We start from the raw sequence: 26,016 nt of genomic DNA, 5'->3' as shown, positions 1-26,016 counted from the left end.
TTTTCCAGCTTTTTTTACTCTTAGGCCTCGAAATAATAGCACCTCAGTGTTAAGTTGCCTGAAATAGTTAAATAGCCTAAAAATCAGGATGTAAAAATATCAGATATAATGAACCCCAAAATGGAATTTCTGGTTAACTTTGTAGAGAAGACCATACTCAAGTAGAGGTTCAGTTCAACAGATCCCTTTCTTTTATTTTCCTATGTTGTGAGTGAAATGACTAAGCTAAATTCTATCTTTTGTGGAAAACAATCATGAAAATAAGTATTCTAATGGTATCATGGAGTGGTTGATGTTGGAAGGGACCCCTGGTTTCCCAAAACACTGTCCAGATGGCTTTTGAGTATCTCCAAGGATGGAGACACCCTAACTTCTCTGGACAGCCTGTGCCGGTACTCAGTCACCCTCTCAGTGAAAAAGTGTTTCCTGATGTTCAAATGGAACCTCCTCAACCAAACAGGAATCTGAGCTATGTAGTGCTTGATTTTGTCTTAGAAGGTAGAAATAATTCATCCTGCATAAAGCTATTGCAAATATTCTCCTTGGAAGATGATTTTTAAGGGAAAATAAATGAGTAAACAACTAAATGTTAATGATAGAGTTTTTTCTGCTGTTTTCTGGAGACTGTTCTTATTTAATGTGATGTTGAATATTACTATTTCTGCAAACTGCAAGAATGCTAGGGGAAAGTGTTCAACTCATTAGTTGACCATAAATTGAAAAATTAAGGGAAAAAAAAATCTTGATTGACATTTGAGCTGGCTTTCTGGGTCTTAATCGATACGGCAGAGATTTGTAGTCCAGCTCACAGGCTGACACTTTTGCCTTTCAGTACTTTCTCGTTATCTGCAAGCTCCTAGACATGAAGCATGTTTTGCATCTGGCACTGTTGTGGATGCAATAACCTCCTGAGGAAGCTCCCTGAAGTTGGAACCAGGCAAAACACCATGATCTTTGTGGGCTCTTTCTCTTTGGAGCAGTGACAAAGAGGGACCCAAGTTGGTTTCTCCATCAGCTGCTCTTACAGATATGTTATTTTCTTGTTACGTAAAGCCTGTTTTAGATGCAAAATACTTCTGTATCACCCAGATCAGTTTGGCTGCTCAGCCTACTGGAACAGGGCTTTGTGAATAACTTTTGGAGAGATTTGTCTCAGTTTTTTTCTACACTGGTGTTTTTTCTAGACTTGATTTTTTAGCCCTCTCAGTTTGCAGATCTCTGGAAGTTTTCCAGTGCAGGTGTGGACCCCAGTTGAGTAAATGTCAGCCTTCTGATAATGGGCTTTATTTTCTTCCTTACCTCTGCTGCCATAATTAAGTATTTTTGCTTGGTAGAAATGAAAAACCCTAACTGTTTGCATAGTTCCCAGCACCAGCAATGATTAATTCAGCTTTTATGTGTGGTGCTGAGAACTATCTTAGTGTGTGCTGCCCTTCAAAAGACAAAAGATTTGTATTTTATTTTCAGTGACAGGATCTCCCCCTTTCAAACTGGAAAATGCTTTCTCAGAGAAGCTGTGAGACCTGATGAACCGGGGTTTGGTTGAGAGTTTATTTCCTCTTGTAGTTCAAGGGCTGCTGCAAGGCCAACCATGCCAATAGGTGTAAAAAAAAAAAAAAAAAAAAAAAATTGCAAACACTTCTTTCTAGAAATTTTTGCTAGTGATGTGGGCAGAGCAGAGCTAAGGAGTTCATTTGCAGCTGTGTCTGATTGACAGTGCTTGTTTCCACATCTGGTTGTGCTCAGCTCGGGGCAAGTGCCTCTTGATGCTGCAGCCATCCCAGCTGGGTGAGAGCTGGAAGAAAGCTCGGCAACACTTTGCACTTCTCCACACATTGCACCTGATTCAGCCTCTCAGCTGCTCCTTGGATCCCTTGTCAGCCTGAGATGATTAAAGGATCACCTGGGTATTTTCATGTTGCCTGGCCCTAGGAAATAGGTGATATATTTAGTTTTGCTGGCTTTCTGCAAAAAGTGTTATATAGTTTCTGTGATCTGTTTTGATGGGTATCTCGAGTTTATTGTAGGGTAGTGGGTGGTATGTTCTCTAGCCTTTGTCATGTGGATTTATATAAGGAATATGTTTTGAGGCTTCTCTGGGGTGAAGCGTCCCTGCCAATGTTGTCTGCAGTAACTGAGGCAATCCTCCTTGTCTTATGCCTGTTTTTTATTGTTCTTTTTCTTGCTTGGCAGTAATTCTAGCTTTGACACAGCCATGTTTCCCAAGCATACCCTCTGTTGTCACTGCCCAGATATAAGCTGCAGAGTGCAGAAATGCTTGTCTGCTTTTACTTTTAGACTTGGCTCTTCAAGGACTGGACAATCATAGTTACATGCTTGTTAGTTCTGAAAATCAGTGTCTTGCTGAGAAATATGATTTCAGAAATAAGTATATTCGCTGGGGAAAGCTCAAAAGCGTGTTTGTGTGTCATTTCCTCAGATTTGTTTATTATGATTATTTGTAGCACTATAAAATAGCTGAAATTCTACAGTGCAGTGTCACCCAGACATTACATGCTGGATGAGCAGCACAGACCTGTCAGAGCTGAGGAATGGGGAGACTCTGGAAAAGCAGACCAAATTCCTGGTTCTGGAGAAGCTGGGAATTCTTCCAAGCAATTCTTGCAAACTAGTGCGTTTTTTTCCACAGCAGTCTTTCCTCCTGTCCCTTGATTTTTCCTTATTACCCTGAGACTGTTGTTCAGTTCACCCATTTTTCTGCTCTGTTGAGTCTTAACAGCTGATTGCACACTAGATTTCCTGGAGATTCTAATCTTGCTTTAGTCTCTGCAAACGTCTTCTCTTCAGGTCCCAGTCCCTTGCTATAGCCTGTCCTGGTTCCAGCTCTGCCCTCAAACAACCTCCTGTACTTCTCATGAGTTAATCCCACTGCCAGTTCATCTGTTTCACAGTATGCTGCTACTCAGCTGCTGATTTCCTAGAAGACTTAACCAAACACCCTGAATCACAGGATTTTTTTTTCCTGTGAAATGAAAACTTCATCTCTTCAAAATGACCCCTGCAAAATTGTGAGGTCCAGTTCCATAACATTATTGCTACTCTGTGAAAAAGTTGTTCGAATCTGATTTGCTTATTTATTTTTAAAAGGGAGAAACAAATCTGTTTTCTGTAATCTGTTTCCAATTTTCAAAACCAATGGAACTTCTTTTTTTCTGAAGCTCCACTTCTCCCAAAAAACCAAACCAGAACAAACCCTAGCCTGAGGTACACACCTACCAAATGCAATTGCTGGTAAACGACTTAATTTGGCAAAGCTGTAAGTAACTGAAAGCAAGGTCGTATAATGAGACATGTCAGACAAGTTTAAATGTTGGTATTACTGCCAGTTCCATCTATATTATCCAGCATTCTTTTCATGCTGTTCTGACCTTGCTCCTTTCTAATGAATCCAGATTGTTACCTTTTGTACTGGCAGAGCTTTTGATTTCAGTGTCAAAGAATGAAAGGTATTTTGAAAAGCTTTTGGTTGCCCCTGACAAACATCCTCTCAAAAAAAAAAAAGTAGTCATGGCTAAATCATAATGTAAACAAAACCAGTTGATACCATACTGCTTTGCTTTTGTTTAGATGTGATAAATATATGGAAATCACTATACAACAAGAGCCCATTGCCAAAACGTGCGGATAAAAACCTCACTCTGATTTTACAAACACAACAAATGCTTCCCCATGTCTTTGTGGGCAGAGACTTAGAGCTAGATGTGAAACAAATTTTCTGAAAGCAGTTGCTTGACTCATGCTTCAAGTTCCTTTTGTTACGTAGCAATAAGGAGAATATTTTCTTTATTTTCTTTTATTTCCATGAACGCTCTTTTCATCTTATGAAACTGTTTACCAGATTAGTGCTCCATTAATATTTTAATACTGTCATATTACTTCATGCTCTTTCAAAAGACTTTGCATTTGTATGGGTAATAGGACTATTTTGGTTTGTGTTCTGAAGATATTTTTCATATTCTTGAAGAGGGTTTGGGGATTTTTGCTCTCCCTGATTGTGCTGGAAGAAGACATGTTTAGAGAGAGACTCTCTGTAGGTGGAGAAAGCAGTTGACAATGGGTCGTTCAGAAGATATAACTTATTTTCCTGCTCGCAAACCACAGGAAAAATAAAAAATCCTGTGATGCAAACGCCCTTTGCTTTCCCTCATTGGTAGCATGGATTGAACTGAATTTTGTTGCTGCTTTGAGAAGCACTAAGAAGAGGCAGTACGTAAGAGTGAGTTTGCTGCATCTTCCTCTGGAGCATTTTCCCATGGTATTTATCAGATGTAAGTCGGCCTGATGTAGTGCAGGGATCTTGTGCCTTGAACAATGGATTTGTATTGTGCATATGCCCTTCATTATTGGAATTCATGTTTGGAGATTACTTCAACACTTCCAGATGAAGATAAAGAATTTTCCTAAGCCTGTACTGTCAGCTTGGGTTGTTTAACAGTCACTTCATCAGATAATGCAGATATGAGCCCAGAGACTGAGATAGGAAGCCCACACAGCAAATGCACTTTTTTCAGATTATCTAATCTCTTGTATTGATTTGAGAGTGGGTATACCTGGCAGCCTCTCTGCTGAGCCTTTGTTCCATGGTGTGTGTTTGTTGGCCCAGTGCTTACTGGTATCATCCTTCTGATAATAGCATAAAGGCACAGTGTCTGAAAGGTCTCTTGAGGGGTACTTTTGCATCCTGCCATTTCGGTGACCGTTCCCATGGGTAAACTGCTATGTCAGGGATCCAGTGGACTGTTTTTGAGAGTCTTTTGCTGTCACAAGCTCAAACATGTTTAAAGCACCACCTTCCTCATGTCAAAGCAGAAGGGTAGGTGGCACCCAGATGTAGACTTACTTGAGCCGTATTGGTGTGTTTGGGAGTTCGGGAGAATAACCTCAACAAGCCACAGTCATAATTTTAATACAGAGAAGGTGACTTTTTCCAGTGCTGGTAGGAAATCCTGGCCTTTGTGTCTGCATTACCTTATGCCTGAGTTTCAACAGATGGTCTTTGTGTTTCAAAGATGTTCTTTGCTCCAAGATACAGCTTCATGGAGAGCCTATATACAGCCTGTGCTCCTCTTTCCAGGAGTTACATTTTTGAGATGCTGCTGTTCCTCTGCCTCTCATGTCCAACCCTGGTTCTTTAAGATATGTTTCATAAGATGAATATTCCTATCAATAGAGAGGAACCAGATACTTGGAGAGACTTCACTATCTCTGCAAGAGTGGTGAGAAATAAACGGATATTTTTAATGTCAGGAGGTGTTATGAGGAAGCTATACTGCTGGTCAAGAAGACTGTTAGGCCACAGCATGATAGTTAGCATGGATTTGAGAAACGAATCAACCCTGCCATGTCAGGGAACCCTTTTGGGCAACTGTCAAGCTTTATCACCTGTGTGTATACACTTTCAATTCCAGCAGGAAAAAGACTTTTGTTAAAGTGCAGTCAAAATTTTGTTCTGTTTGGGTTCTGTTGGGTATAGATTCTCCTGTTTCATGAAATCAAAGTATAAACTATATGAGTGAGCTGGGTTTAGGCAGCTGTTTATTGCCTTCAGCAAGCTGACAAGCCCCTCTGAGCAATATGGTCACAAGCAGTGGCAACTTGAAATCCTCAGCTATGAATCATCTGATGATTTGTTCTGAACTGCAGGCAGCATCTGCTCCAAGGTTTCTGAAATTTGGGATGGAATACCTGGAAGAAGGGTATCTCAGTGGATCCATCAATCTTAATTTTTCCTTGCATGTCACTCTGTGGCACTCTGCATGCCTCTGCTGGTAATCAGATGAACTTTCAAAAAAATAACTTTTTAAAAAAATGAAGTACTTCTCCCATCCCTGAGCTGCAGGAAACATTTGTCAAGCACAGAATGTACGTAACATTCAATGCCTGAAGTGAAAACAGATTTTGGTGGCATGTCCTCAGGTGTGAGAGTAATTGAGAATGGCTGCATGTGGCTTGTGGCCTCGCACAGTTCTTCCCTTTGGAACCTTTATCTTGCAAATTCTTTGTCACTGAAGCAGTCTAAATTCATATGAATAATCCCTTTTCTGCTGGTGTGGCTCTGGGAGCTGCTGCAATCACTTGCTTCTTCCCTTAGGAAATGCAGATGACCTTAGGGAGAAACTCAAAGCTGTTACGCAAACACCAGCTGAAATTCTAGAGGGGCTTGAAAGGGACTATATATACTGGTGTTGAAATGCAGTGATAGTTAATTGAGTAAAGAGGAAGATTTTGTGCAGCTCTGTGGGCTTTGAGCTACTCTTCCCTTCTCCACTGAAGAGAGAAATTGTCTTTTTGTGGGACAAAGGAATAAAGTGAGTGTAAAGTTTAATCAACAAGAGTTTTGGGTTTTTTGGAAAAGATAATTAAAATGTTTTTCCTGAAAGACTGAAACCAACTTTGCAGCTAAACAGTTATTTTTGCAGAGCCCCTCGTTTAGTGTTTGCTGGTTTGAGCTTTGTGTATGCTAGACATCTCTAATAGTATTTTAGTCTCTAATTGTGATTTTCTTGGAAATTCTTTCTTTGAATAATAAAACAAAGCAGAATTGTCGTTATCTTCACACTGTGTGCAGCAATGCCGTGATTTCAGGCTTTTAATGTCACCTTCAAAACCGTGCTGTTGCATAAGACTCATTTCTGAGCGATTCATAATATACACGACTAGTTTGAGATACAAATGACCTCCAGTTAATTAGCTGGCCATAGGTCATGAGTGCTGGCTGTATCAGTGTATTTTTGAGTTGGTGTATTTATCAAAAGACATACGAAGTCACATACTTGTGTAAAATCTGCTTGCTTTTTCCTACTTAATGTGAATTATCCAAATTCTGAATCTCTGATGTCAGCAAGCCTGCGATTAAAAACAGTGGAACTGTGGATGGACTCTCTGAAAATGAAACTGCTTCCTGGGACATCGGCTTAGAGAATTGGACCATTAAGTCCAGGCACCTAAATTGGAAGCACTCTATAGCCATGGTCAAAAATGTGGCAGTAACTCTAAGCTGTAGCTTTTATTAGTGTTATGACAGCTTTAGGAATATTGTGGCACAAATAGAAGAAAACTAGGCCCAGGAGACCTAATTGAGGTGCTTTGTTGCTTGGCAAAAATAAGTTAATTACATGTATGTATTTTAGATGTAGCAGTTTGCCATTTGATCCAGAAAAGTAGCCCCTCTGTTAACTGGAAAATAAAAAAATGTAAAGACTTGTTAAGCTAAAGTACATGTAGTCTGAGTTTTAAAGACTGCTGCTTTCCTAAGACATTTGCATAGTTGGGTTATGATGTCACTATATGACACTGCAGCACTGCCACAGAAGTGATGCGTGGCATTCATTTGTAGAGGAAGGATACAAAAATGTAGTTCCAAGGAATGTTTAGTATGTGGCTTGGAAAAGGTTATGTCTGACTTTCTTGCCTTTTTTCACTTTCAGATTATTTGCTCGTCTCTTCCTTCTGTGTCTCTTGCATGTGTTCTTGTCCAAGGTAGTGTATTTTCATATCCTGGTTTGAATCTTGGGGTGCAAGACGTGGTTGGCATGTTGTTTAGAACAGTGCTATTTTGTAGCCTTTGTTTGCTTGAGCCTCTTTTACAGCCAACCAAATTTACTACCTTCTCCTTGTTGCTATTTTCTTCTTAATTGGATTCCCTTCCTGCCCTGCCCTTCCCCTATGGCTCTCCATTTTCCATTGTCTTTGTTTTTATTTCTCCCCTAAGATCCTGAAACGGCTCTGGGAGGATGAAGCATTCAGTCTTATTTTCCATCTCCAGCTAGTGCTTTATTAATAACCTGTATCTATTTAGCATCCAGAGCCTGCCAAACACACACAATCATACACACAAAGCCAGTCACCAGTGTTTGTTGTCAGGCTAATGTCTTCCTGGAGGCTTACCTCCTTCTGCCAAGCCCAGCTAAATGCCTCTTTGTGGAAATGAAAGGCTGCTCTTGTCGAATGATGCTTATGCTCCAGTATCTCCCTAAAGAAAAATGCACATGGGTCAGAAGTCATCCTGGGCCCTACAATTCCTGCAGTGGTGTGTGCTGGTGAGAGCATTTTAAGTGTGAGGTGAAGAGATGCTGGCTGCAGAGCTGAGATTGTGGGGTTTGGGGACATGGGCAGAGGCAGCAAAATGTACTGGCATGGTTTCTGGGCCTGATTTGATGTCCCTGCTGTTAAATAAACCAGGCTGTGGTATATTCCCTAGCCATAAGGGTAAAGCAGAGTGGCATGGCTCGTATCACATCCATTTTTCTAAATCCTTCTTTCTGCAGATTTGAAGACCTAATCCAATCTGTGAAATGGGAACAGGTCCTGATAATCTCCTAGTGGTATCCTAATACTATTTGGGACAGCCCTAACTGGCCTGGCTAAATGTCTTGTCCCTCCTTTGTAGGCCATGCCTGTTCCACGGAGAAGTCTCTGTGTGTTTATGGATCTATAAAAAAAACAAACTCTAATCTCATGTTCTGTTTGACCGTCTTCCAGTAATCCACCTAGATCCCACTGGCTTCAACAGATTTTAGATAGTAGACTGCAAAGCTGGTTGGTTTGTGAAATTGAATCCTTGTTATTTTCTGAATGTCACTGAATATGTCATCTTTGCTGTCAGAAACTTGGGTTGGAAATGTTTTCAATCTTGCCAAGGGGTTAGGGTTCCCATTCCCTTTATTCCCTGCCCCCTCCCCACCCCCCAATTTTTTTGAGTTAGACCATAGTAATGGAATTTTGCTTGGTTATTTTTTTATTGTAAGTAGCCTTAAGAGGGAAAAAAAAAAGTGGGGAGAAGGAGAGAAATCAAACCTTGATGGGCAGTGAGAAGTGCAAGGGAGGCTTCTTCCAAGCAACCCTGGTGACTCAATGATCGGGCTGATCCCCATCTTAAATGGGACCCATATCTCAGCAGGAGTGAACATGAGCAGTTACCCTAGGTTAAAAAATTCACTGGACATCTGATTCAGGTAGGCTTAAATTCCTTGTCAAGGACCTAGAAACCTGCTAGTGGAAACTTTTTCTCTTAAAAGTACATTGGGTGTCCCCGGAGAGCAGTGAGGGTCAAATCAGCAGAAAATAAGATGAATTTAATTAACAGTGCTGGCTTGTACATAGTTTACAATATCAGAAAACAAAATTTCTGTACAGGTATAACATATTAGTGTTCTGTAGTACATTCACATCTCTTTAGTGCTCGCAAGCATCCTGTTGCTTGTACTCCAAGGAAATGCAGGCACAGCACTGGGACAAAAAAAAAAAATCAGTTAATCTCTGCATTGTATTATTTCTGCTTTTTTCTCGGTATGGTGTACTGTTACAGAAAGGAATTGGTAGAAAGACAGCCAAAATGATGTAGAACTTGGGAATGAATCACACTGCAAACAATTAAGCCAGATTAGAAAATTGTATACAAACCTTACTAGAGTGACTGATTGTTTTGGAGGACAGTGTCAGTAAGAGTTATGCTAATGAAACTGTTGCATCCAACTTAACAGTTTTTAGAATGACATTGGTGTCACCTGCTATTTTCTCTTGTTCTGGGTCTCTTTCGTCAGACCATAGTTTTTCTGCCTTCTGAGATCCTGAAGCCCATGGCTTTAAGTGTTTTAAGTACATTGAGCTGTTAACTCAGTTTCAGTTATCATACTTAGCTGTTTCTGTTTTACTTGTCAGTCACATGGGTAATTTAACCAAGATGACCTTGGTGAGATTTCCAGCGGTGGCATGGCAATTTAAAAAAATGCAACAATTACTTCAAGGACTATCTAAATTCAGTGTTGCTGGTGGACTTGCAGAGAGTCTATATAAGGTTGGTGGTAGGAAAGATATTTCATGAAACACACAAACAAAAAACCACCTGTTTTTTAGCAAGTGGGACAAGTGCTCTTGGATTTCCTTGCAAACAAATAAACTTTCCTATTAAATAAAACATCTGGAGATTCTATGATTCCTTCCAGTTTTCAGCCAAAGGGGTAGCTACATTTAGCACCAGAATATGACTGTTAACAAGTTTCTTGGATGCTTTCACGTATATGTTCTGATGGGGAGCTGGACCCCTAAACATGTGCATATGATTCATGCAGCTGTGATTTCCAGGCTGTTTTACAGACACTTATAATAACCTGAGTTTGGGTGTGTTTTTTTTTTTTCTTCTCCCAGAACAGGTATTTTATTAGAAGTATTTAGTTTTGAAGACAATACAAACATAGTGTAAGAGACAACAATGAAGGGAAATAGATAATCACCATTGACCATCCAAGGATCCCTGAACACTCAGCAATTGAATTTTTCCTCAACAAACTGCCTGCAATAAATCCAGTTATAAACAAATGTACGGTCTGGTAATGTTTAAGCTATTGTGATCTAATTAATGTTTGCTCTTTCAGTATGCCAGAATTCAATGTGTTTTGCATCAGTCCAGTTTCTGGTCCATTACCCGTTTTTTCTAGACACAGCCTGAGGGGAGGAGCTATCAGTTGGTGCTTGCTTTAACCCAGAGCTTTCCCAAAATTAGAATTAGAGAGGAGGTCAGTATGACCTGGTAGTATGAGAGTAACTAAGATAATGAACACTTGTGTGTTATAAATTCAGCAAGAGCAGCATTTTGCCCCTTTACAGTGTTTTTGCTGCTCTTGTTTCTCATCCTTGGCCAAAACTCAAACCAGAAAAAGGATTGTGAAAGTGAACGATGCTGATGAAACCAATTTGCCCTAGTTTTGTGAAAATAATAATAAACTCAGGCTGTGTTTAATTGGCAGTTTGGACAAAGTTTTTTTAGAAACCTATTCAGCTCTTCCTAATTAGAGTGTAATCTTTGTGTGAGTAGATTATCATTGAGGAACAGCTGTACCTGCCGATTTACTCTCTGAGACAGTGGGAACGTAGAAATGATGCTGTATCACTTCACCAAATAGCGTTTTGGGAGAGAGGGGATGAGTTTGGACTTGTACAAAGGAGATGTATGTGTTTCTATGTGTTTATTTAAACATATCAGTGAGACAGGCAAAGGAATATAGCTTATGCGCTCATTTAGGGAGCAAGGGTAGAAAATAGAAAGAGTCTTCCAAAACAGCTGCAGCAAGATTGGCAGTCAAGTAGGTCTGTCCATGCACCAGAACACGGGGCAACAGAAAATTAAAAGTTTTCAAGTGTTTGGTTGCAATTTGTTATCATTTTACCTTGAAATAATATACCTTCTGAAAACCAATGACATATTGGTTTGGGGGACTCTTGTTTTACACATGAAAATGCAAAACTTCTTGAAAAAAAAGCCTTATTTAGCTTTCAGATCAAGGAAATGTGCCTTTCAACACCTCAGCTTCTGGAGACGGAGCGCTAGTTTAGATGATCAGTGTCTTCATTGTAGAGAAAAACACTCAAGGCACAGGGAGACCGAAATTTGTAGCAGAAATGGGATTTCACATCTAGCACTTGAAGCTGCTGGAGTTTGCTTCCAGACTCGGGCGTCCTTTGATTGTAAATACCTGGGTGTAGTTCTCCTAAAACCTGCTTCACAGTATGTGGGTGTGTTTCTTTCTGCTCCAAAATCTCAGTATACAAGTTGCTGAAATTGGTTTTCTTCTGGAATGATGAGTAAAAGATAGTGCCTGCTAAAAATCTGAACTCATAGACAGTTTTCCCCTCACAGTCAAAGAGGTTTTATGTCTTTGAGGTTTTTGAAAGTGTATTTTTCCTTTTTACTAGCACTTTTGCTACTTTTGATCAGCTGTATGGGCAGCTGATAAAAAAGCTTTCCTGAACATCTCTGCTTTTGCTTTTTGGTACTCTAACGTCTGCTGACAGAAACCTCAACTGTGTTTTATAATACCTTTACATCAGTATGCCCCTGTATAATGAGGAATTGCTTTTTTTTCTGATTGAGGATGTGAACTTGCTTTCCTCTTGCCTCATACCTGAACTCCAATGAGACTGTCTTAAAACCTTTCTGCCTATTTAGTTACCATCTCTGTTTTATCAGAAAATTGTTTGCTTCCATATTATGAAGTTGGCAGATATGTACCAAGTTTTTTCCTAGTGTATGCAGTGTCTGGTTTAAAACGAAAACAAAAAACTGTCCAGAGGAATTCAAGCCCAAAGTCATGACGTTTTCATCTTCATGCTCATTTTTGTTACAGTATGATCATGTACCTCACTTGTCAATCACATGTAAAAAGGAGGCATGATTTGACAGTTTAATGCAGCATACTGGTAATTAAGCAAAAAATGTTTAATTCCTTAATCTACTGTAAGTCTCCAGTGTGACTCTTGGCAAATCAAATATATCATGTCTATATTTAGGATGTGCTTTGTGTACCTATATCAGTTTGTGCCACTCCAGAAGACTCTCTGAGCTCTAAGTATATTCATTTAGAAAGGTACCACTGACATTGGAATACAATGGTTGTACAAGTTGTCACCAGAAGTAGAGGCAATCCCAATGTAGATGGGGCTTTTCCTTCTTACATTTCAGTTTCTTCAATGCAAATTAAAATGTTCGTCCCGCTTGGGAGGAATATAAGGCTGCTGTTAGAGGATGCAGGAAGGCAGCTAGGGTAGCCAAGGCCTCCTTAGAATTACAGCTGGCGAGAGGGGTCAAGGACAGCAAGAAGAACTTTTTCAAATACATAGCAGATAAAACTAATACCAGAGGCAATGTAGGCCCACTGATGAATGAGGTGGGTGCCCTGGTGGCAGAAGACACAGGGAAGGCAGAATTGCTGAATGCCTTCTTTGTCCCTGTCTACTCTGCTGGAGGCTGTCCTGGGGAACCCTGTACCCCTGAGACCCCGGATGAAGCCAGGTCAATGGAGGAGTTTGCTTTAGTCGATGAGGACTGGGTTAGGGAGCAGTTAAATAGTCTGGACATCCATAAATCCATGGGTCCAGATGGGATGCATCCACGGGTACTGAGGGAGCTGGCTGAGGTCATTGCTGGACCGCTCTCCATCATTTTTGCCAAGTCTTGGGGAACAGGAGAGGTGCCCGAGGATTGGAGGAAAGCAAATGTCACTCCAGTCTTCAAAAAGGGCAAGAAGGAGGACCCGGGTAATTATAGACCGGTCAGCCTCACCTCTGTCCCTGGGAAAGTAATGGAACAGCTTATCCTTGGTGTCATCTCAAGGCATATCAGGGATAAGAGGGCCATTAGGGGCAGTCAGCATGGCTTTACCAAGGGTAGGTCATGCTTGACCAACCTTATAGCTTTTTATGAGAATGTAACAAGGTGGATGGATGATGGCAGAGCGATGGATGTGTTCTACCTTGACTTCAGTAAAGCCTTTGACACAGTCCCTCACAGCATCCTCACAGCTAAGTTGAGGAGGTGTGGTGTAGACAATAGAGAAGTGAGGTGGGTTGCAAACTGGCTTAAGGAGAGAAGCCAGAGAATGGTGGTCAATGGTGCGGAGTCCAGTTGGAGGCCAATATCTAGTGGAGTGCCTCAGGGGTCAGTACTGGGGCCAATATTATTCAATATATTCATTAATGATTTAGACGAGGGAATTGAGTGTACCATCAGCAAGTTTGCTGATGACACTAAGCTGGGAGGAGTGGCTGACACGCCAGAAGGCTGTGCTGCCATCCAGCGGGACCTGGACAGGCTGGAGAGTTGAGCGGGGAATAACCTGATGAAATTTAACAAGGGAAAGTGTAGAGTCCTGCATCTGGGCAGGAACAACCCCAGGTTCCAGTATAGGTTGGGAAATTACACATATTAGAGAGCAGTGTAGGGGAAAGGGACCTGGGGGTCCTGGTAGACAGCAGGATGACCATGAGCCAGCACTGTGCCCTTGTGGCCAGGAAGGCTAATGGCATGCTCGGGTGTATTACAAGGGGGGTGGTCAGTAGATCGAGAGAGGTTCTCCTTCCCCTCTACTCTACCCTGGTGAGACCCCATCTGGAATATTGTGTCCAGTTCTGGGCCCCTCAGTTCAAGAAGGACAGGGAACTGCTGGAGAGGGTCCAGCATAGGGCAACAAAGATGATTAAGGGAGTGGAGCACCTCCCTTATGAAGAAAGGCTGAGGGAGCTGGGTCTCTTTAGTTTGGAGAAGAGGAGACTGAGGGGTGACCTTATTAATGTTTATAAATATATAAAGGGTGAGTGCCACGAGGATGGAGCCACGTTCTTCTCAGTGGCAAACAATGATAGGACAAGGGGTAATGGGATCAAGCTGGAACACAAGAGGTTCCACTTAAATTTGAGAAAAAACTTCTTCTCAGTGAGGGTGACAGAGCACTGGAACAGGCTGCCCACGGAGGTTGTGGAGTCTCCTTCCCTGGAGACATTCAAAGCCCGCCTGGACACCTTCCTGTGCGACCTCTCCTAGGTGTTCCTGCTCCAGCAGGGGGATTGGACCAGATGATCTTTTGAGGTCCCTTCCAATCACAAACATACTGTGATACTGTGATTAAACAAATTAACAGCAGAAAAATCCGTTGAGTACTTTTAGACATAGGTACAACCTCCGGCTTGGGAAGTTCATGGTTGGTTGATAGCTGGAAAGTGGGAAGGTAAATGGTAGGAAGGACCACCAAAAAACTTGTGCTCATGCTAGCATCCTCTTGTGTATCTTCTGCCCATCACTGCCACATACAGAAAACTGAGGTTGATTAATTTTGGTACGTTGCTATGAATATTGCATCTACTTACAAGGATAGTTTTTGAGGGTGGAGTTTGTTGACTGTTGTTACTATCATCGGCATTTCTTTGTTTCAGTCTTCTATGCATCCTTTGGTGTTACTGCATCAGTACTGCTCAGAGTGTGCAGGAATAGGAATTCCCACTGTGTGGGAAGTCTGAGTTTGGTTTCAAGGACAAACTAATTTCCTGTTTTCCTTTCTTTTTTCCTCAGAATGAAGACATTTGAAAACAGAAACTCAGAAAAATGGCAACAAATCACTTTAAGTACCATTTCAAAGGACTTGCAGACCTGGTCAGAGCAGCCTGCCTGGGCACAGGGCAGCCTAGAGAGTCTAATCCTTGCATCTTCCCAAGAGCATGCTGCTTTGACAATATCGGAAACCTCATTTATTCCTGTAAAAATATTCTAAGAGTATGAGGGGGTAATCATCTGTTCCTCAGGTATGCTGTTTGCAGCACCTCCAGTCACAGAAAGCATTATCAAGAAATAGTATTTTCATGCATTTTTGTCTGATTTTCCTTTTTTTTTTTTCAGTTGGTTGGGCCTCTGTCTAAATACGTTTGATTCCTTTTGTAGAAGGAAAGATTGCAGACATGAAAACCTGTCACCGAAATGGGTAGCATGTGACAGTTACATCCTTCTAGCCTATTGTTATATGATGTAACTATCTTTAATAACAGTTCTTCACAGACCCATAACCCTTGGTGTGATTTACTGTGGTTATCCTGCATGCCACCTGTGTGTGGTATTAATTAAGACCTGGGGAAACAGTGCTATAAAGCTGAAAATCTCACTTTACCAAAAGGTAGTGCAATGAACACTAGCAAAACTCCCATGTGTAGCCCTTTGAAAGTTCTTTCAAAATTGGTTTATGGCTCTTTTCTCAAGAATGTGGAGGAATAAGGCATCTCAAAGATAAACTTACAGGTTCAATTACTTGCTCAGATGTACAATCATGCATTTTTGTCCACTTGAATTCAATGTGCCTAAGGGACTGAGTTTTTCAGCAGCGGTTTTGGCACACTATTGAAATAAACAGCATGGTCCTAGCAACATAGCATGCTAGCTATTAATCCAATAAGTACCCTATTAGTACCTGTCACTTTGGATTAGCAATAAGTTTATGTTCATCATGTATTTCAGTATACAGACTTTTGGGTGGATTAAATCTCTCTTATGCAACTAATTCCCAGAAAGCATCCATCTGGAGAACTTGATGCCTTCGAAGTCTATTTCTCAGCAATAAGTCCAAATAAGATGGGTTTTATCATCCCAGAGAGTCACTCAGGATGAGGTAATGGGAATAATAATTGGTTTATAGGGCTTTACGTTTTTGCTGCTAGAAACCTGCTCATACGTAAATAGAGAGATATTTCTGTCAAGCATGTAAATTGTTCAGCAGTTGATTAAATGTCAGGCAACCTAATAATTAGTGTACCTGCGTGTCGTTTAGAATGTAAACTCCCTGGGTGGGGATTTTTCTTTTTCCTTCTCTCTGTATAATCACCATCTCAAGTCTCACAGTGCATGATTTGGGCTCTCTAACTGCTGTCATAAAAGAAATAATAATGTCTGCAAAACTCCCCAAATTAATACCATATTCTCCAGTCATAATCTAATCGCTAAATCTCTGAGGCATGTCACTGTGCTATTTTGGGATGGTGCTTAAAAGGGACAACTTGGGCTATTTTGCCATTAATTTTTGCATTAGTTGTGAGGACAATGCAATAGCAAAAGAAAGATAAGGAAATGTGTGGGCCAGCGGTTCAGCATGGTCTTTGGTCTTTGTTGCAGCCGAAACTATTGAAATGGATTTTGATATTATTGGTAAGAGATATCCACCAAATTTTATTGATCAACATTGAAGAACCATTTAACAGAATTTTCTCCCAGAAATCTCTGTGATTTGAAATGTTCATCAGTCCCTGAAACTCTGTTGAATGACAAGCAATTAATTCAGGATTTTGGACTTTTGGCAAGGAATCCTTATCTGGACAATAAAACCAAGGGAAGAAGGAAGAATATGTGGCCACTCTCCTCCCTATTCAAATTTTTTGCAGCTTCTGAGTGGAAAGTCCTGGCGTTTGTTTTATGATTGGAATTAGTGTGAACAGGAAAATCCATTTTGCTGATCATTTAAAAGATCTTAGGGAGCTTCTGCTTACTACTTTTTTTTTTTTTTTTGTTAAATTTTATGCTTGCGAGAGAATACTGAAATTCTTTTTTTCCAAATTAGCTGTAACACCTAATCAAATTTAATTAAGTGATTAAATTTTGTCAGTAACCTGAAGGCTTAAGAAAACTGCAAAAAAATCCACTTATGTATTCAGATTTCCATGTGGAATCTCCATGGATTGTTTTTGTTTGCTGCTTACATGACTGGTATGTCTGCATCAATTTTGGGTTGCAAGTTTGAGGGTGCTCAGAATTGATGTATCAAAACAAGCCTTTTCTCCCCTAGCTCTTGTTTGCGATTTTCTGTCATTTATTCTTTCTAGTCAAGCTAACATATGAACTTGTAAATACTGCATTTTGGAAGATAATTTGCTATATATACTTCCTCAAGCTCCAGCAGAATCAGTTTTCAACCAATCTGAAAGCTCATTCCTCCTTCTAAAACACCACAAATGCAATATATACTGCTCTAGGCAGCATAAATTTCTGCCCTGTAGCTGCCCTTTTTGTTAGGGTGGTAACAATTTCACACTTGCTCAGTTGCTTAGCACAAATGCTCAATTTCTTTTTCAGTTTTTATGTAGAAAAAGAATATATTTGGAAAAAACATCCTTTCTTAGATTTGCGTGTCCTATGTGCTTTTCATGTCCTGTCACTGTTTATATTCCATTTTTCTTCATGTATGCTCTTCTCACAAGTTACCTGGAAGTCTTTGGTTTTGATCAGTAGTGAACTTTATGGTAGAGACTGAGAGTGGGGTTTTTAAAGATACCTAAAGATAAAAAGAGTCCGGCAAATGTAGTTCCAGTTGAGGTCCCATGTCTCCTACTTGTGTTCTTTCAAGGGCCATACCCTTCTTGTTTCTATTTTATGATCTGCTCCAGAACAGAATTTCATTATGTTGAATTATTAGATTTTCTTTCTGTTTTCAGCAACTGTTTTCTGGAACCCATCTTATTCTCAGACCTGTAGATCCAACTCTGGAGAAAGCTGCAGAAATAGTTGTTTTCAGTATATGTTTGCAGAAGGAAGGACGGAAGGAAGGTAGGTTCCCATCACAGTTAATTTCTCCCCAGCAATCAGTAATATAATCTAGACATAACCTAATAAATCTTCCCTCATGGGGCACTATTCTGTTTTTCCATTAAGTCTCTAAAAGGTTATTAATTTATGCAATCTTTTGTTTAGTCCCGAAACAGCTTGAATAAGAGCTGCCTTGGGAAGCTGGCGATATGGCTTAATTTTTTGTTTTGTGGCTATATTGGGTACTTGTTTGGGTTTTTGTGTGTGTGTGGTTTTCTGTTTTGTTTTGGTGGGTTTGGTTTTTTGTTTGGCTGGTTGGTTGTGCGGGGGAGGAGGGAGGGTTTGTACTGGGATCTCTAGGTACTATTATATCAAAAATCTTTCAGCATGTGCTTCTTTCAGCCCAGTCACTTAGAAAGGTCCAAGCCTGTCTTGCCACCTCATTAATAAGAATCACTAGTAGAGCTGCATCAATATGTAGCAGCAGCAACAATCTCGCTCCTGCAAGGCTTGATCTTTCTTTGCAGGATTGCAAGTATTTGATAGCTGTAATAGCTACACCGAAGGAAATTACTACAGTAATGGTGTTTTGATTTTTCTGCACTGTTTTTCTAAAGCAAAAGAATACTAGTCCTTCCCCACCCGAAACAACAACAACAAAAAAAAAACCCACCAAAGACAAACAAACAAAAAAACCCCCATGATAACCTGTGGCAAACAGATAATAAAATCTGAACTTGAATTATGTACAATTCTGTATTTTAGCACAATCTACAACAGTATGGCCTGCTCTTGATGAGGAATTTTGGGACAGTAAACTGAATCCTAATATGTGATACTAGTAATACATGCCTTACTGAGGCAGCAGTGATGTTTTAATTTTCCAAATAGAAATCAAATAACACTGAGTAACAGAAGCAGTACGTTTCATTTCTTAAATATGTTTTCCAACAGAAGATGGAGTTTTACTGTCATTGTATAGGTTAACTTTAAAGATTTTAATTGTTTTGAGATTTTTAAGCAAGAGAATTATTTTTTCAAACATTAATAAGTAATTGTGAAGTGTAAGATACTTCAGCTTCAGGAAAAAAATCAGAAGGCTTAGTTTTAGGAAGAGCAAGTACTGACTAAACACCAAACTGAAATCATTTAACGTGAGGGGCCATGTCAGAAATTAGCCTTTCCGTTGAGACTTGTCAGCACCTTTCATGAACAACAGGGATGCTCCTATCAAATCTTCCAAGATCTGGTATTTGTCACATGCTTGTTGCTGATGATATTTTGATAATGATTTTTGCACCCTAGATACTTATGTACCTTATTGGTCTTTCTGATGCTCATGTGTTTCCCATTTTAACACCGATTTATGAGAATCTAAACCATAATTCAGTTACCAAGACTATACTTTTCTGTTAGCTCTGAGATGACAGAAACGAAGATTTCACAGAACTCATTAAATGTTTACATGGCTGAAAGAGTATGAATCAAACATGTTTTGCAGACAGAATAGTTTGCTTTTTCCCCTTAAGTTGTTTAGGAACATTTTATTATTTTTCCAACAGTCCTAATCCTTTCTGGGGTGGTGTTCTCCAAGGCTCATGGTGACATTTGGGCCGAAGTTTCTCCTTGAAAGACCATGGGAGGTGGCCGAGAGTCTAATTTCTGAAGCTGCTTGAGAAAGCCTAGCTTTTATTGTTTTGTCTCAACTAAACATACTGAGTTTGATGCACTAGGTAGAGCCTGCATGTCCTTCATGTCTCTTCTGACTCTTGTTCTTTGCTGATTTTTCTTGGGATTTTTAAAGAACCAATGGCACTGATGTGACAGGAATTACCTGCAGGTGTAGAAGTACCCTAACAACTCGTATTTTATAAATTGCAGTTTGCCTATGATGCAGAGTATCTTTCAGTGCAATGAAATACCTTCCTTATTGGTCTGTGAGTCATTAAATAATTCCTCCAACTCCGTTTATGTCTTTCTGTTGCCAACTTGGAGCTTATATTGCTTTCTCAGTTAAATCATTGGCTCCTAATGATCCAGCTGATTTTTTTTTTTTATGCCCAACCTATTCCCCAGGAGACTTTTATATACACTGTAAAAATACTGTTTGCTTGGGCACTGGCAGTTAACTGTTCCAGCACCTTGTTTTAGTGTCTTTGATACATTTCTCAGAAAAAAAGTGCTTGGCTATTTATGAGAAATCAGAATGGCAGTTGTGTTAAGGCTGCAAAGACAAAGCATGTGCTCAGCTTTATTTATATGATTCAGACTTTACCTGAAATTAAAATTCACCCCTATACTGGCCAGGTTATATCTCTTTTGCTGTTATTGCTGCATTACTGATGTCATTAGTGCAATAGCATGGGTGAAGGAGTTGGGAGTCTGTCTGTCCTTTGCTGCTCCATCTCCTAAATTGCTTATTAGAGAGTCTGAGATCATCTTAGAGGCTAAATCTCTCTTTTGAAGGCTGAATTCTCATGCAGCAACTCAAGTGAGTGTGCCCACGATTTTGAGGTGTTAGAGTAAGGTATTAAGTGAGGAAGATAGGAAAGTTTTAGGGTGTCGTGTTTTCTTCCAGGACAGGAATGCATGCGTTGTGTGCATGTAAAATAGTAGTAATTGGTGCTCTCTGCATGTAGCAGGATGGAGATTTCCATGGATAATTTAAATTTATTCTTAGAACTCCTTATTTCCCCTTTCCATGTGTTACAGTCTGCACTCTTCATTGACTTGGTAGAGTTCCTTGGTGTTTTCAGAACTACTGTGTGAATAATAGCCTAATGATTCCTATTCATCAAGTCTTGTTCATGCTGTTTGAGATCATTAGGTGGACACTGGGCCCCCTTCTACCTGCGTCAAATTGCTGTGTGACTTCTAAATAATGATTTTGTGTCATATAACTTAGAAATTCCTGGACTGTAAGTATAATACTAATACTTTGTATTCAGTATTATAAACACGTGTCAGAAAGCCTGTATTTTGTAGCGCAGTCTCTCTCATATTAGATTTGCAGATCTCAGATGATTTGCAATCTCTGTAGTACAACATCTAGGATGAGATTTGCCCAGCATCAGTGTTGTGCTAGTTCCCATTAAAATCAAAGGGAATTTTTCCAGAGGCTGCAATTAAAGCAGCTGGGCAGCACTGAGCCTTAGAGTCAGAGGCACATCCTTCCAATCTCAGGTAACTCCATCAAACCCCTCGGTACTCTGGTTTGTTTGCTTTGGAAGTGATTATTCAGATACCTACTGGTGAATTTTTCATAGTTAATGGGGATGGGAAGGAAAGGACTTGCCTGGTAGGGGAAAACTTGAAAAATAGGGGCTTTTAAAAAGCTTTTTGAGCTCTCCTTTCTTGGCAATTGCCAATCTTAACTCGTGGGCACAGAAACAGCATTTCAGTGAAAAACAGGTTGCTATAACTATGAGCTCTTCTATTTGAAAATGCCTTAAGTTGACTTCTGCTAGGTTAATGGATGAACTCAACAATCTTAAAGGTCTTTTCCAAACAATTCTGTGATTCTATACATGCAGTTTCATGCCTGAAGCTGTAGGAGACAAATCAGATGTCGGCTTGTATCCTTTTAAAAAGCATGAGCCGCACTGTTTCCCAAAAAGCACTGGCAGCATTTTGCTGTCACTGTCTGATCCAGCCTTCAATGAATGCTTGGTTGTGCTGTCACCCAGTATTATAGACATGGAGAGTGTTGACTTTTTTCTGCCAAGTAACAAGTGATAGGACAAGAACAAATGGCCTCAAGTTGTGCCAGGGGAGGTTTACATTGGATACTGGGACCAGTTTCTTCTTGGAAAGGGTTGTCAGGGATTGGAACAGGCTGCCCAGGGCAGTGGTGGAGTCACCATCCCTGGAGGGGTTGAACAGGTTTGGGATTGAGGTTCTTAGGGACACAGGTTAGTGCCAGAGTTGGGTTAATGGTTGGACCCGATGATCTTGAGAGTCTTTTCCAGTCAGAATGATTCTATGAAAGCCTAAGGTGCAGCAGAGCCCTAGACTGCTGCCCAAGCAGAAGACAGCAGGTTTGAAGGGAGGGCAGCTATGCCTACTGAAGGGTGGCAGGTCCTTCAGCCATAATTAAAAGCAATTTCCCAAGGGTATGAGGCTGGACAGGCTGTTTGCTTCTCTGCTCCCTCAACAAGCATTTAAATTTGCTTCACACTTAGAACCAAAGTTAGCTGAAGGGCAGGGATTGTAAAATAAAATGTGCCTAAAACACACCTGAGAACTCATGATGGAGGTGCAGGAGAATGACATCCAAATTGATGCCTCCATGGCCAAGGAGAGGACAGCAGGAGCCTGGTTACTTTAATTAGGCACTGGAGGATCGGTGTGGGAGTTCTACAGGAGAGCACGCTGCGGAGTTCACAGTCTGTGTGTTACTAACAGGGCAGCCTGCAGAGAAAGTTTGTTTGTCATGCAGCACATTCTCCTGCTCTGCTGCAAAGGAAGTCTGGACGTGGCTTAGAAATCAGGTTTAACTCTTTGCTGGGGCCAGTCAAAGCTCAAAACAAAACCCAGAATCACTCTTACGGCTTTTCCTGGTCTCTGACCTGAAAATCGTTTCCTATGAGTTGTGTGGGTCATGTACCCCCCATGAATAATGCAGTTGGATTCGTGAGAACAAAACAGCTCATTTTACTCAGGAACTTTAGGCTCGCATGACATGGGGCAGCAAAATCTCCCTGTAGATAAAAGATCCTGCTGCCTTGAGGTTTTACGGCTGTTTATTTATATATACATACATAGCAAGAGAAATAGAGATTTGAATGCACAGAGGGTAATCAGTCATGCAAGCTCCTCTGATCCTTTTGGATGCAAGAAAATTAATCTCTGTGTTTCTCTGAGAGGGAGTGTTGGTAATTATTTGGCAGGTGTGTGGACACGCTCTTGCCGAAGCATACAGTAAAACAAAGCATAACAAATCTGTATTTACAAATCTGAGGAAGCCTGCACTGCAGTCAATATATTAAAGTTAGTTCAGCAGCTCAAGAGATTATTTGCATTGAGTGCCTCAGCCCAGGTTTACTGAGAGTAAGGTGTTGACATAAGGTGTATTTGAAACATTGCTTATACTTTCTCACATGAAACTTAGGGTGTTTTTTCAAAGTTTGCCACATGCTGAGCTGAATAAAAAAAAGTCTTAAATTCCTTGTCAGATCCTTTGCTAGATGAGAAAAAAGATAAGAAAACAAGTACAATATGCAGGGGACTGATTTCCACCCATTGAAGTCTTAAGTTTACAGTCTCTTATTCACAAATTTAACTAGACGGAGAAGATCAGTATCAGAACTCTGCTAGCAGTGGCAGCTTTGTGCTCTGGCTACTCATAACATCATTTTGCAAAACTCTTTAGAAGAAGTTAGGAGCTGGACTTCAAAGAGCTCTTTATTCAGTGAAGGTTATACCATTTAAAGCTTAGAGAGCACTGCTTAGCAGAAAGAGGTAATTAGAAAGCTGAAGTAAATGCCACCACTCTGGCAGTATGGAAAAATGTAAAAACAATCGCTTGCGTGCAGCAGACTGCAAAATGAGGGCACCTGTACGGGAAATACAGGTTCAGAAAATCTCTGGAAGGGAGGGCTGCTCCACCCTCTCATTGCTGCTGGTTTTTTTTGTTTGTTTGTTTTCCTGAGGTCAGTGATAAGAAAGGCGAAAGGAGGGGAAGTGGTTAAAAAACCCTTTGCAGGTGGGAGGCTGTAGGAGGAAAGCAGAGCACATCTCTAGATTCTTCTTCTGCTTAGCTGCTTCCTTTTCCCTGGAATCTCTGCATTTAATCTTTGAGCTTTGGGTGGATATTTTCCAGAAGATGTGCATCTGCATTACTCACCTGACCAAAAAGCCACCAGGCCTCTGAGGCTTGTGTTCAGCTCTAGCTCCCTAAACTAGCCATTTCTAGCAAGAAAAATGTCAGCGTTTGCAAGGTGAGTCACTGCTTTCCCTGCATTCAACACCAGAATGTGTAATAAGTGACAATGGAGCTGATGGGAGCGCATATGCTGTCCTGTGTTGCTAGTAAGTGATGCTGTTTGCAGTCACTTTTGTATTAGTCAGAGGAAACATGATATGTACAAGGGATTGGGCACTTGTCTTACACCATCATGCTCATTCCCACCATTCCTAAGGCCTCTGTGTTATGGACGAAAGGTAAGTACTGCTTATATTTTCTCCTTACACAGTGAAAAATCACATTGCCCTGGTGCCCTTGAGGTTTTCCAGGTTTAACTAGACTTTTATCAGGAGGGTAAGACAGCCAAGTTTAGTGACTTCTGAGAGCTCCTCCATCCAGACAGCCTTCTGAAGAAACTCTTTTTATCTGTCAGGGTTTGCGTGACCTATCTTGCTCTTTGAATCCTTCATCTTTAAAGACCCTACATCAAAAGCTAATGTGAAGGTTATTGAGTACCATCTTGTGTGGCTTAATTTATTTGTTTTATTTTGGTCTAAGTTTAAATGTTTGCAGTTTTTAAGTTGCTTCAGCTTTGTTCCCATCTCTTGCTGTGGTTCCCACGCAAATGCTTCTTTGATGGCAATCTTTGCTTTTTAGTGCTTTGGCTACACAGGTGACAAAATAGTCCAGCTCAGCTCTACCCCCTTTGGTTTTCTAAACCTAGTTGTCACTGCTGAGTCACTTGAAAGCACTAAAGTGTGATGATTTTTCCCAGGTTCCCCTCTCTCCAGTGAGGCTTCATAGCTTTTGTGGTTCTTTTTGAGCACTACATATTTATTGAAGTCCCTTTTCTTTCCTTTTGCACAGAGTACCACAGCTTTCAATTGCTCTATCACAGGTGACAACTGGATGTGATTCAATTCTAGGGCAATGTAAATAAACCTCAATATAATTCTACTGAGGGAAAGTTACTGGGACTCCTACATGACTTGTAATTATAGACTTGCATTCAGTTTGCCTGAGGCCCTTGCAGGATTTAGCTTTCAAAAAAACCTTTCTGTAAAACATACGGGCTGTCATGTTTGGTTTTTGAGGGGTTTTTCTCCTCAGTTCTTCAGTCAGACATAAGTAGGTTGTCCTGATGCACCAGGAAACAACCTCTGAGAGGGACATTTGTAATGAAGCCTGAAAATCCCTACACTTTCCCTGTTCAGAAAAATGAAATATAATTTTAAGTCATCCTGAGCCCCAGCCCAGCACTGTGAGCCTGATTGTAGGCACCAGCTCTTTGGAGAGCAGAGTTAGATGTTAAATTCAGCCAGCAGCCCCAACAAAAGGGTAGAGTAGCACAATTATAATAATGTGTTGAACTGTTCCTGTATTGCTTGGATGGATTGTTTTCATCTTGCGCTTTGAGAATAACTTCTGATCTTCTGTGGAAATGCACCTAGTGTTTAAATGGAACCTGCATGTTTCCCTCAGACATACAGTTTTGGCTCAGGCTTTCTAAAGAAAAGTAAAAATCAGATAAAAGACCCTTATCCTGTGATAATGGTTCTGTTTCAGTGGTATCTTTTAATTATGCTAGCTGGCTGTGTAACTTAGTAGCATTAGAGGCTAATTATCTGATTAGGAAATGCTTGGCTGTAATGGCTTATTATAGTGAATTGACTATGTATGCATGTGATTTTTACTTTTTTTTAGCTCTTACCTCGAATTGTTAACTCTCTCAAATGCTTTCTGCCTTTTTTAAAAGTTTTTTTTTTAGTGTAATATGTGAAGCATGAAGACATCTCTCTTTGGTCTTGAATGGTTGCAGATATTTTGCTGTTTTTGCCTACCTGTAAGAGAGAACATCTTTTTCACCTGTGTTTGTTGTGGGAAGCCCAGAGGCAGAGAAATATTGCTAGAAAGAAGGGGCTAAGATATTATACAAGTTACTGCTCAGGCTTTGAAGGGCTTGCAGAGAGCAATTAGGATCTGGAAAGCAAAGCTCTATGCTGCTTTAGTCCCAGCCCTTGCTGCCAGGTGCTGCATATAAAGGCAGGCGCTGCCATTTCATATTTAATTGCTGTTGGGTGAATAAGGCTTTAGGTTTTTTTCTTTTTCCTTGTTGACATCTTCCATGTCTGCAGGTGGAAGAGCCAGAAGAAACAGCTTCAGAAGCCCCTAACGTGACAGCCCTGCGGAGCTGGTGATAAGAATTAATCTCAGGCATATTTATTTTTCTTCTGCTGTCTTTGGAGAGGGGAAGGAATAACGG

General features: G+C 40.5%; 1 long non-coding RNA gene across 5 annotated transcripts in view; it reads left to right on the top strand.

Moving 5' to 3' along the window:
* The window catches only part of LOC139827822 (uncharacterized), a 256,089-nt gene that overhangs the window by 128,279 nt on the left and 101,794 nt on the right, over window positions 1–26,016 (top strand). For all 5 annotated transcript variants that reach the window (XR_011738841.1, XR_011738840.1, XR_011738838.1 and 2 more), the window contains 3 exons: window positions 14,861–15,090; window positions 15,844–15,944; window positions 17,758–17,869. This is a non-coding gene — a long non-coding RNA (uncharacterized lncRNA). The remainder of the gene's footprint in view (window positions 1–14,860; window positions 15,091–15,843; window positions 15,945–17,757; window positions 17,870–26,016) is intronic.

This window comes from Patagioenas fasciata, chromosome 4, assembly GCF_037038585.1.
Source record: "Patagioenas fasciata isolate bPatFas1 chromosome 4, bPatFas1.hap1, whole genome shotgun sequence".
NCBI classification, from domain to species: Eukaryota; Metazoa; Chordata; class Aves; order Columbiformes; family Columbidae; genus Patagioenas; species Patagioenas fasciata.
This window is presented reverse-complemented; position numbering and strand designations above follow the sequence as displayed.